Below are 11,382 nucleotides of genomic sequence, written 5' to 3' on the forward strand. Positions count from 1 at the left end.
GGGCTGTATGATGGATGTATCAAAACTTCCCAGCCACACTTTCCCAGTTTTTCCGAGTCATCAAAGGTGTGTGTGGTCTAGCCTTGACCAGATGAAAGACGAAACCCTTTCTGTTGATCTGTTCAGGCCGTTTTTTCGATTGCTTGCTTCAATCTCATCAGTTGATGTCAGTAAAATAAAGAATCAATCGTTCGACCAGGCTGGAGCAGCTCATAGTGAATGATTCCTTTTCAATCCCACCAAACACTCAGCATAACCTTTCGAGGCATCAATCCTGGCTTTGCGACCTTTTGTTAAGCTTCACCACGCTTGGACCATGATCTCTTTCACATATTGTCGTTTTATCTCCTGTTACCATTCGCTTCATAAATGGTTCGATTTCATTTCGTTTCAGCAAAGAATCGCAGTTGTTAATTCGGTTCATTAAATTTTTCACAGACCATTCATGTGGTACCCAAACATCGGACTTCTTTTTGTAGCTAGTCTTTTTTAAATGGTTCAAAACCGTATGATTATAAAAGTTTAAGGTCTTTAACGATGTCATGGCTGCTTATGTGACGGTTCTGGTCATCGAAGTTTTCAACGATAGGTCGATCAGAGCGAGGTGCATCTTTCAGACCGAAATTTCCAGAACGGAAGCAAGCGAACCATTGTTGTGCTACACGAACTGATACAACATCGTTTCCGTAAACTTTACAAATTTCATTGGTGGGTTGCGTGACATTCTTCCCTTTTTTATACAAAAATGTCAAAATATAGCGAATTTCTTCATTATTTTCACTCATTTTTGAACAGCTGTAACTTTTTTTCAACTTCCCCGAATTAAATGAAGTTTAGAAAATCACCTTTCCAACACTATATGGTCTGACACAGTGTGATTGGTAGCACTGGAGATATACTACTGCAACGACATCTATTGACAAAATACGAAAATACTTTTCGACTACCCAATATGTACGTACATTATGTGTTACTCATAAAACATGGTGAATACAGTACATTTGATTCTTCAATTTAACTATAACAAAAATTCTAATACCTTTTTTGTAGAGCGGGAAGTTTTGTTTTAGAAAATTATTTGCTTTGAAGATTAAAAATTATAACAAAAGATAAAAAAATCCTATGTAAAATATATGGGAAAAGTAAATTGATGTAAACATGACTTAAATTGAAAATAAATAGGTTTTTAGGTTGGATCCTTCTTTTGAGGCAAAAACTGAAACTTCGGTGAGCGTTTCAGAAAAAAGAAAGAAACTTGTGAAAATACCCTAGTTTTTAGGTACATATATAACATAAGTATATAAATACAAGCATACAGAAGGTTAAATATGCCTTCATGCTCTACTAAATATATAAAATTCAATCTCACTTTTCGTTGTAATTTTATAACTTAAGAACGGGCTCACCTATCCGAACCAAATCTTCAGGCTATGTTCGCCATATTTATCATGTAATTTATGTGAAGTTTGCTAAAAACTGACTGGTTCTTCATTTGTCACATTTTTGTAACAAATGAATTCAAAATGTTAATGGGGATTTTTGTGTTAAATTGAAATTTTTTAAGAAGTGTGTGCACATACAGATGTGTGTACAATTCAAATTCAAATTTAAATCAAAATTTCCTCAGTTATCAGTAATGAAATGTGCGCGCACTGCTCTGTGGATATACTACATATTATATGTGTGTATGATATTGCAGAACAAATAATGTGTACACAAACCTACATGCACATATGCGTACACATAAATAAATATGTCGCACACAAAAACTACAAACATTCTTCTAAAAAAAACAACAATCGTCTCAAATAAAATCATAAATTGAACAATTTCTGATGTTACTTCTAGAAGGGAAAAGTGTCAACCTCGCAAACCGAAAAGCACACAAAAAACGTCAAAAATGGCAACATAGCTCTGGTCGATTTAAAATGTTTTTCAATTCTAAAATTATTAGAGATAATTTTACAATTCTAAAATATATATTTTTCCGCGGCATGCAAAATTTGCTCATATATAAACAAACATATATATATTTTTGCTGTTTTGTAGCTAATAGCATTGACAGACGGCAGCGTTAAACCAGTTTAATTGCATTTTTCGGGATTAATTCAGAAGTTACCACAGCTAAATCCATTGCTGAATCCAAAAATAACTTTCAAAATTTTAGGGAGTTTGTGAGATTTTCGTTGGCAACATTGTTAAAAATGGCCAATTTTCATCTATTGTGAATGAAATACAAGCAACCCTGACAGCTGTTTATCAAATTCTCAATATAATATCAATATAACTTCTATGTTATGATGCAGTTTTAAAAATAATGTGTTGATATGTTTTTGTAATAAAAAATGGTTTGGTAAAAATTGGTCGGCTAACAACAGTAATGTTTATCTTCTATCAATTTTCATTGAAAATATTATAAAAAGGACAATGAGCTGTTTATGAGAGTTTCAAACTCGCATAGCTGCCGTCTGTCAAGGCTATAAGGCTGTTACAGCGACAAGATAAGAGGTAACAATCGGCGTTCGTTCGTTTGTGTCGGCAAAGCTCGGGTTTTCTACCAACAACGTGATGTTGTGATGCTTAGTCGTCGCGTCAGTCCTTCGACTCTTTGAAAAAACGTGAGCTTCGGTCATTGGTTGTTGGTGGCAGCCGAGATTTCGCGTGAAACAATCAATGTACATACATACAGTCGGCTCTTGTTAATTCAAATCTGCTATAATTCGAACCTCTCTATAATTCAAAATTATCACAAGTTCCCTTCAGAATATCTTTATGTTTCGAACTAAATTAATAAATTTTTATGCACTTGGTAATTCGAACGAAAAAATCATTACTATGTAGCAAAACGACGCTTATAGGTGTCCAACACTCGACAATTCAACGTTGCATAAGAAAGAGGCGGAAAGATTGTAAGTACATTTTGCAACAAGTTCAAACATGTACTAACGTATACGAGCCTTTTTGTTTAGTTATCATTCAGTTGCAGTTACTCTTTCGTTGGTATACAGATTAAAAGCTTGTCTTAGTTATGAGCCCTAGAAAGTATAAATGTTTGACGATTGTTGAAAAGAAGAAGTTCATTTAAAAAGTAGGGGAAGGTGAAAGTGATGTTGCAAAAGAATTTAAAATTTCTCTGAGTACTTTCTCAACCATGATGAGGCACAAGGAGAAAATGCTGCTCAACCTGCTGGAGTACGAAAAAGTACTACTGCAGGTGAATTTCCTCGTCTGGAAGAAAGCTGGTCATTAAGACAGTGTAAAGGTTAAAAAAGTGTCTATTAGCGGAAACTTTTTTAAGAAAAAAGTAAAAGAGTTCGCGTCTACTCTAAGCATAAAAAACTTTGCGGCAAGCGCAGTGTGGCTTAGAAATTTCAAAAAGAGAAATGAAGTTGTGTTTTAAAAAGTTTGTGCGGAAAGTGGAAGTGTTGATGATGCAGTTTGCTTAGATTAGCACGGTAAATTGTTGCCCGAGACATTTTTAATACTGATGAAACTGGCCTATTTTGCAAATATTTATCGGAAAGATGAAAAAAGTTATGGGGGGAAACATAGTAAAGAAAAGTTGACAGTTTTACTTGCAGTAAATGTGGACGGGTCGGAAAAACTTAGTGATAGGAAATGTAATGAAACAGCGATGTTTCAAAGAAGTGAAATCATTTTCTACTGATTATCGTTCGACAGAACTTTTTAACAATTGGCTTTTAACAGTTAACACGACAGTCGTCCTACATTTTTTCACGTGGAATTCTGCTCCTTTCCGCCAAATACAACTTCCAAATTACAACCATTGGACCAAGGGATCATTCATAATTTTAAGACGTTCTATCGCAGAGAAATTGTTAAGCTCGTTTCAGAATTTCTCGACAAGCAGCTAACTGTAAATACCACGGTTCTGACAGCTATTTTATTGATTGACAAGGCATGGAGAGCCTACAAAAATAATTCGGTGCCGCAGCAATGTATAATCGGTTTCGCAAAGAAAATATTAATTGCAAAAAGTACGAAAACCCAATGTTATTTAAATGAGAAATAAATCGTCGTTGCGGCACGGGTTATTATCAATATTAAGAGCTCATATGGGATTCATAACTTTTTTAGGGCATTTGCTAAAAATTTTGAGTGCGAATGTACCTCTACACTTTTGACATTGTTATAGAATAGCAGTTAATAAATAATAATTGATCAACACTTAATAATTCGAAGTTTTTTTTATTTTCTCTCACAAATTTCGAACCATTTGTTATTTCAAAAACTCGATAATTCAGAATATTTTAAGAGTCCTTCTAGTTTAGAATTAACGAGAGCTCACTGTATTTGTATTAAAAGTTGTGTGTAGACAAATTTACAAACATTATGCGTATCATGTGCTGAATACATAGAGAGCGACAGACTTCAAGGGACATCTCTCAAATATTAAAATACACACGTTCTTATGGATGTAATTTCATCACTCATAAACGGCTGAACCGATTTGGCTGATTTTTTTTGTTGTATTTGTTATTATTAGGAGAAGGTTCTTATGTAAGAAAAAATTACGAAAGTTGCCGGAAAACCCCTAAAAACAGCCCTTTTCTTTTTCCCATACAAACGTTTTATTTTGTATGTACATATGTAAGTAAAAATGATTGTTTGTTAGTAACGCTAACCCTCGAGAACGGCGGAACCAATCTTCATGAAATCAGAAGTTGTTCGCTGTGGATCTGGAAAGGGTTAGATATAAAAAAAACATATAATTTTCATAAGGAAAAGTCGAAAAATTGGAAATTTCCAAAAAGTGACTTTTCATACAATTTCTTTTTTGTTTTGTTTTTCAATATTTTGATTTGTAAATTATTTGAATCGTTCAATTTCGGTCGCTTGCTTTTTTATTCCGGCTACTTAAAAGAATAATTATTTAAAATTATTCAGTGAAAAAATTGGAAATTTCCAAAAAGCGACTTTCCATACAATTTCTTTTTTGTTTTGTTTTTCAATATTTTGATTTGTAAATTATTTGAATCGTTCAATTTCGGTCGCTTGCTTTTTTATTCCGGCTATTTAAAAGAATAATTATTGAAAATTATTCAGTGAATTCATTCATGCGCCGGACAGTAAAACTAAGAACGTTTTTTATCAAAATGTTTTAGATTAGAATTCGAATTTTTGAGATTTACAATTTATTATATACGCTTATGTAAAAATAAGAGGAAACTGAAGAATAAATACTTTCAATGTTTGAAGAGTATTACTTTGTTGAATTTTTTATTGAATCGCTATGACAATTTTCTTATTATTCGTATTTATGTACGCTTCTCAATGTTAGCGTTATAACAATTTTATGGAGTGAGTGGATAATATCGTACGAATCGTTCAAAGCAATTTCTTCAAAATATTTGATAGCTTCTCGCGACCAGTATTTCCCATTACTTGGCTTGATATTTGCTAATCGGCAATTCAGAATTTGCTCTACATCATGGTATTCCCTTTCTTCCGGTCTGAATTTTACGGTGAAGCTCGATGGGCTATCAATCGACTGAACAACAACTGTTTTTTCCTGAAGATAATCAGAATGGAATGTTCTTCTCATATCGAATCTTTTCATCGTCATTTTTTGTATGGTATACTTTGGAAATAAACTTTTTTTTTATTATATTGAATTATATTGTATTTGTTATTGACTTTTTTGTTTGGCTATTAACTTACTGTTTTATTACACTTTTATGAATGGAAAATCACATTATTTTCAAATACAGAGTAATTATTATCGCAGATTATAATTATAGACCATGAAATTTCAGGTTTTTTTGTTTGCTAAATAAGTTGACTTTTGCTGAAGTAACAATATAATGTGACATTACTCATTCATGTCAAATGCTTATTTTTTTGTTTCTCTTATGTTTTTGTTTACACTTAAACATCAAATAAATAAAAATTTAGATTTGTCGTTTGTGGATATTTCATAAAATCTGTAAATAGGCAATTGCTTTGGCAAATTTATCGCATATTTGAATATTCAATATGTTTAAAAAGAAGATGACAAAAACGTCTATAATGAAAAAAAATTAACTGAAGTATAAAAGCCGATAAATATTTATATTAAAACAAGTAAGGAAGGGCTAAGTTCGGGTGTCACCGAACATTTTATACTCTCGCATGATAAAGTGATAATCGAGATTTCATTATCCGTCATTTACATATTTTTCAAAACCGTATTTGTGTAAAGTTTTATTCCGCTATCATCATTGGTTCCTAATGTGTATATTATACAGAGAAGGCATCAGATGGAATTCAAAATAGCTTGGATATATTGGAAAAAGGCGTGGTTATTAACCGATTTCACCCATATTTCGTACATCAGGGTGTTAAGAAAATATTATATGCCGAATTTCATTGAAATCGGTTGAGTAGTTCCCGAGATATGGTTTTTGGTTCATAAGTGGGCGACGCCACGCCCATTTTCAATTTTTAAAAAAAAAGTTTGGATGCAGCTTCCTTCTGCCATTTTTCTCGTAAAATTTAGTGTTTCTGACGTTTTTTGTTTGTCGGTTAACGCACTTTTCGTGATTTTCAACATAACCTTTGTATGAGAGGTGGGCGTGGTTATTATCCGATTTCTCCCATTTTTGAACTGTATATGGAAATGCCTGAAGGAAATAACTCCATAGAGCTTGGTTGACATAGCTATGTTAGTTTCCGAGATATGTACAAAAAACTTAGTAGGGGGCGGAGCCACGCCCACTTTTCCAAAAGAATTGCGTCCAAATATGCCCCTCCCTAATGCGATCCTTTGTTCCAAATTTCACTTTAATATCTTTATTTATGGTTTAGTTATGACACTTTATAGGTTTTCGGTTTCCGCCATTTTGTGGGCGTGGCAGTGGGCCGATTTTGCCCATCTTCGAACTTAACCTTCTTATTGAACCAAGGAATACGTGTACCAGGTTTCATCACGATTTCTCAATTTTTACTCAAGTTACAGCTTGCACGGACGGACGGACGGACAGACAGACATCCGGATTTCAACTCTACTCGTCACCCTGATCACTTTGGTATATATAACCCTATATCTGACTCTTTTAGTTTCAGGACTTACAAACAACCGTTATGTGAACAAAACTATTATACTCTCCTTAGCAACTTTGTTGCGAGATTATAAAAAATTGAATAAATTATTAATATATCTACGAACTGCGCAGCAAAGCGCACCGGATAAGCCAGTTTATTTATATCTTTTTTAGCCATGTCGTGCCGCTCTCTATGTGTTCAGCACATTAGAGATAAAGAGATGGCCAACTCATCTCTTATTGCAAGTGAGAGAGCAATTGTTAAATGTCAAAGCCTCCTGAACTTTGAGAGCTGATCGTGTTCAGGAGGTTTTGCCGTTTAGCAATTGGAAACGAGCGATGGCCAGACTGAAATGTTACAAAAAAAAAAATTTTGTGAACAGAGGAATTTGTTACATCCAGAGATAAAGAGATGCCCAACTCTCCTGTCACTGGAAATGTGAGAACCGATCACTTACCGAAATTTGACAGTTGACTGGATTGGGTAGGTTTTGACGTTTTGCAATTGGAATGACTGAAACGGCCAGATTGAAATTATACTATTTTTGGTGCAGTACTTTTCCAATAAATTACGAACGAAGAAAAAAATATGCAGAGTTCTAGCACAGACAAAATATTGAATATGATTCAATACAAAAATATAATAATTTAAGTTTAATGTATATAGCATATAAAAAATAAAGTTTTTCTAAAATACTCCAAATATTTATGTTTTTCTTAATGATTAAAGTTGGTTTTTTTCTTCGTTCATAATTTATTGAACAAGTACTGCATGTGAACGGAGGAATTTGTTGCCGCCGTTCTAGATCGATAATAAAAATTTTAAACAATGAAAATCAAAGAAAATGCGAAATTAAAATATATCTCGTTACGTTTTGCATATCAGAATTATATTTCAATTACAAATGATTAAAAACATTTATTAATTGAGAACTAACAGGCTTAATTCACCTTATTAAATATTGAAAGATCAAAAGCTAGTTGTTTAAATTACCATAAAATCATAAAAAAGGATTTAAGTAGTTTCGCCATATATTAAAAGTCCAATATATAATAATTTGCAACCGTAATAAATGTTGGGTGTTTTAATTTAAATACTCAAAAATTCTTATTTTGTTCGTTGTGGCCATAATGGGAAATGTTATAAAAAATTTTGAGGTGCTTTCACACTGGAATAAGTTGGGCATCCCATTATCCCTGTCATCAGCGCTACTCTTCAATTGAATTCATTTGCAGTGTACTGCTACCAATACTGCCCTTTACGGGGCATCTTGAAAGGCAAAAATTTATGGTACATATATTGCTTATGGAATACTAATTAGTATGCCATATATTGAAAGCCATGAACTGTCGCTTCAGCAGTTTGACGGATCAGTTTTCATTTCTATGAAAATTTCGAAGACGCAACACATCCCATTTACACATATACCGGCGGCAGTTTCATTTCGGTGATATTAAATTTAGTAGAGTGAGTATTAAGACGGTTGTGTTAAATTATAAAAATAAAGTACATTTTCAAAATAAATTAATACATTTTCCCAAAAAATTAATATTCAGTTTAATATTATTAATTTGCGGCAAAATTATACAAAATGGATTGGCGAATGAGCGAAGTCTAAAATATAATAAACTTATACAAGCATAAATGAAAATATCAATGCTAATATCAAATTTATTATTCTAATTGGTATATAAAATTTATGCTACAATTATTATAGTCCGAAAATATGAAATCTTTTTTTTCAAGAAATACATTTGGAGAAAAAAGTATATTTCTGCTATTTTTATTTTCCACATACATTTTTTTCATCTAAATAAAACTTTAAACAGTTCAAAAGCTCAAAACATGCGCTTTATCAGCTCGAACCTACCTACCCGACAGCTTTTCGCAAATGATTAGGGGGATTCTCTTGCTCTTGTAAGATTGAACGATGACACAAAATGCAAAAATCCTATACCGAAATATGCAAGGCTAAGAGAGCACCCATCACAAAATCTAGTGATATATGAACTGCTGATTCGGTCAATTTATTGAGAATGACTATTGTGCATGACCATTGTGAATTAGCGCACCTTCTGCATCCATTCTTAACAAAAAACTGTAACAAATCTTTATAATTTAAATATAAATCGAAAATCTATTTAAAGCTTACCTTCCTCAACAATTTAACGGCGTAATATGTTTTTATGTAAAATGACAGGTGGCACAGGGTTGCAATTATATTTTTACGTGTCATTGCACGAAAATATGAATGGAACATGGGTTTTTGTCTTACATATTTTACACCCATTGCAAATAATTTTCTGCGTGTGTTTGTTGTTGTGCAGTTCTGCAATCAGCAATTCGTGCACCGTTCAAGGGTTTTGCAAGAGCAAGAGAATTATGTTATGATCACAAATGCCCACATAAAGTTTTGGTAACGGCAATGGCAATAGATTTGACAGTTAGTATGCCATAAACTTTAGCCTGTCGAGATGCCCTTTTAAATAGCGAAAGGCTAAATTCTGTAACCTGCCTAACCTTACCTCATAGGAAGTGATATATTGAAATGAAATTAGATTGTGAAATTTTCCTTATATACTGAATAGTGAATACAGTTTAATATTGGCTTTTTTCTGTACTTTATCTTTCCCCCATACTTTCTGTACGGTTCTTTTCATGTTATTTGTCTCTCATAGCACTGGTAAGCACTGTGTTTGTCACAGGACTTTTCCGATGATTTTTATTTATATTCTAAACGTGCGTACGCTCCGAGGTCCTAACATCGACTCGGACCACTATCTTGTTGCAGCCAAGATTCGCACCCGCCTCTGTGCAGCAAAAAACGCACGCCAACAAACACAAGGAAGGTTCGACGTCGAGAAGCTGCAATCACAACAGACAGCAGAACGATTTGCTACTCGGCTTGCACTCCTGCTCTCTGAGAGCACTCGTCAACAACTCGGTATAAGGAAACTCCTTACGTATAGCTGCAACCGAAACCATTGGTTTTCGGAAAATGCAAAAGAAAAGCTGCTACGACGAGGAGAAACACGTGCGGGATGGGATAAATACCGAGAGTTGAAGAGGGAAGCGAGACGCATTTGCAGACAGAAAAAGAAAGAGGCCGAAATGCGTGAGTATGAAGAGCTTGATAAGCTGGCCGACAGGGATAATGCTCAAAAATTCTACGAAAAGATGCGGCGGCTTACAGAAGGTTTCAAGACCGGCCGTATTCATGCTTCTTTGCCGTAGCTTCATTGAAAAATATGGTCGGACGAAAGCATGCCCAACGATTGGAATTTAAGTGTGCTATGCCCAATCCATAAAAATTGAGACCCCACAACTTGCGCTAACTACCGTGGGATAAGCCTTCCCAACATCGCGTATAAGGTTCTATCGAGCGTATTATGTGAAAGATTAAAGCCCACCGTCAACAAACTGATTGGACTTTATCAGTGTGGCTTTAGACCTGGCAAATCAACAACCGACCAGATACCTCTTCGTCGATTTCCAAACTGCTTTCGATAGCACGAAAAGAGGCTGCCTTTATGCCTCGATGTCTGAATTTGGTATCCCCGCAAAACTAATACGGCTGTGTAAACTGACGTTGAGCAACGAGCCGTTCGATACCAAACGAGGTTTCAGACAAGGCGACTCCCTATGGTGCGACTTCTTCAATCTGCTGCTGGAGAAAATAATTCGAACTGTAGAACTTAATCGAGCAGGTACAATCTTTTATAGGAGTGTACAGCTGCTGGCGTATGCCGATGATGTTGATATCATCGGCCTCAACACCCACGCCGTTAGTTCTGCTTTCTCCAGGGACAAGGAGGCAATGCAAATGGGTCTGGCAGTGAACGAGGGCATGACGAAATATCTCCTGTCGTCAAACAAACAGTCGTCGCACTCGCGACTTGGGCCACGGCGAATATCGCATTCGATGGAACGATGGGCTGTACGAGATATACGACGACATTGACATAGTTCAGCGAATTAAAAGACAGCGGCTACGCTGGCTAGGTCATGTTGTCCGAATGGACGAAAACACTCCAGCTCTGAAAGTATTCGACGCAGTACCGGCCGGGGGAAGCAGAGGAAGAGGAAGACCTCCACTCCGGTGGAAGGAACAAGTGGAGAAGGACCTGGCTTCGCTTGGAATATCCAATTGGCATAATCCACATAGCGAAAAGAAGAAACGACTGGCACGCCGTTGTCTACGCCAATAAAGAAGAAGAAGATTTAAAACTTACCTTTCTCAAAAATTTAACGGCGAAATATGTCTTTATGTAAAATGCACGAAAACAAACATGGGTTTTGGTCTTACATATTCTACAGGCATTGCAAATATTTTTCTGC

General features: G+C 34.9%; 1 protein-coding gene across 18 annotated transcripts in view; it reads right to left on the reverse strand.

Annotated features, from left to right (window-relative positions):
* The window catches only part of LOC126766097 (putative uncharacterized protein DDB_G0282133), a 154,438-nt gene that overhangs the window by 13,414 nt on the left and 129,642 nt on the right, over positions 1-11,382 (reverse strand). The gene's annotated exons all lie outside the window — the stretch shown is intronic.

This window comes from Bactrocera neohumeralis, unplaced genomic scaffold (genome assembly GCF_024586455.1).
Source record: "Bactrocera neohumeralis isolate Rockhampton unplaced genomic scaffold, APGP_CSIRO_Bneo_wtdbg2-racon-allhic-juicebox.fasta_v2 cluster11, whole genome shotgun sequence".
In the NCBI taxonomy this organism is placed as follows: domain Eukaryota; kingdom Metazoa; phylum Arthropoda; class Insecta; order Diptera; family Tephritidae; genus Bactrocera; species Bactrocera neohumeralis.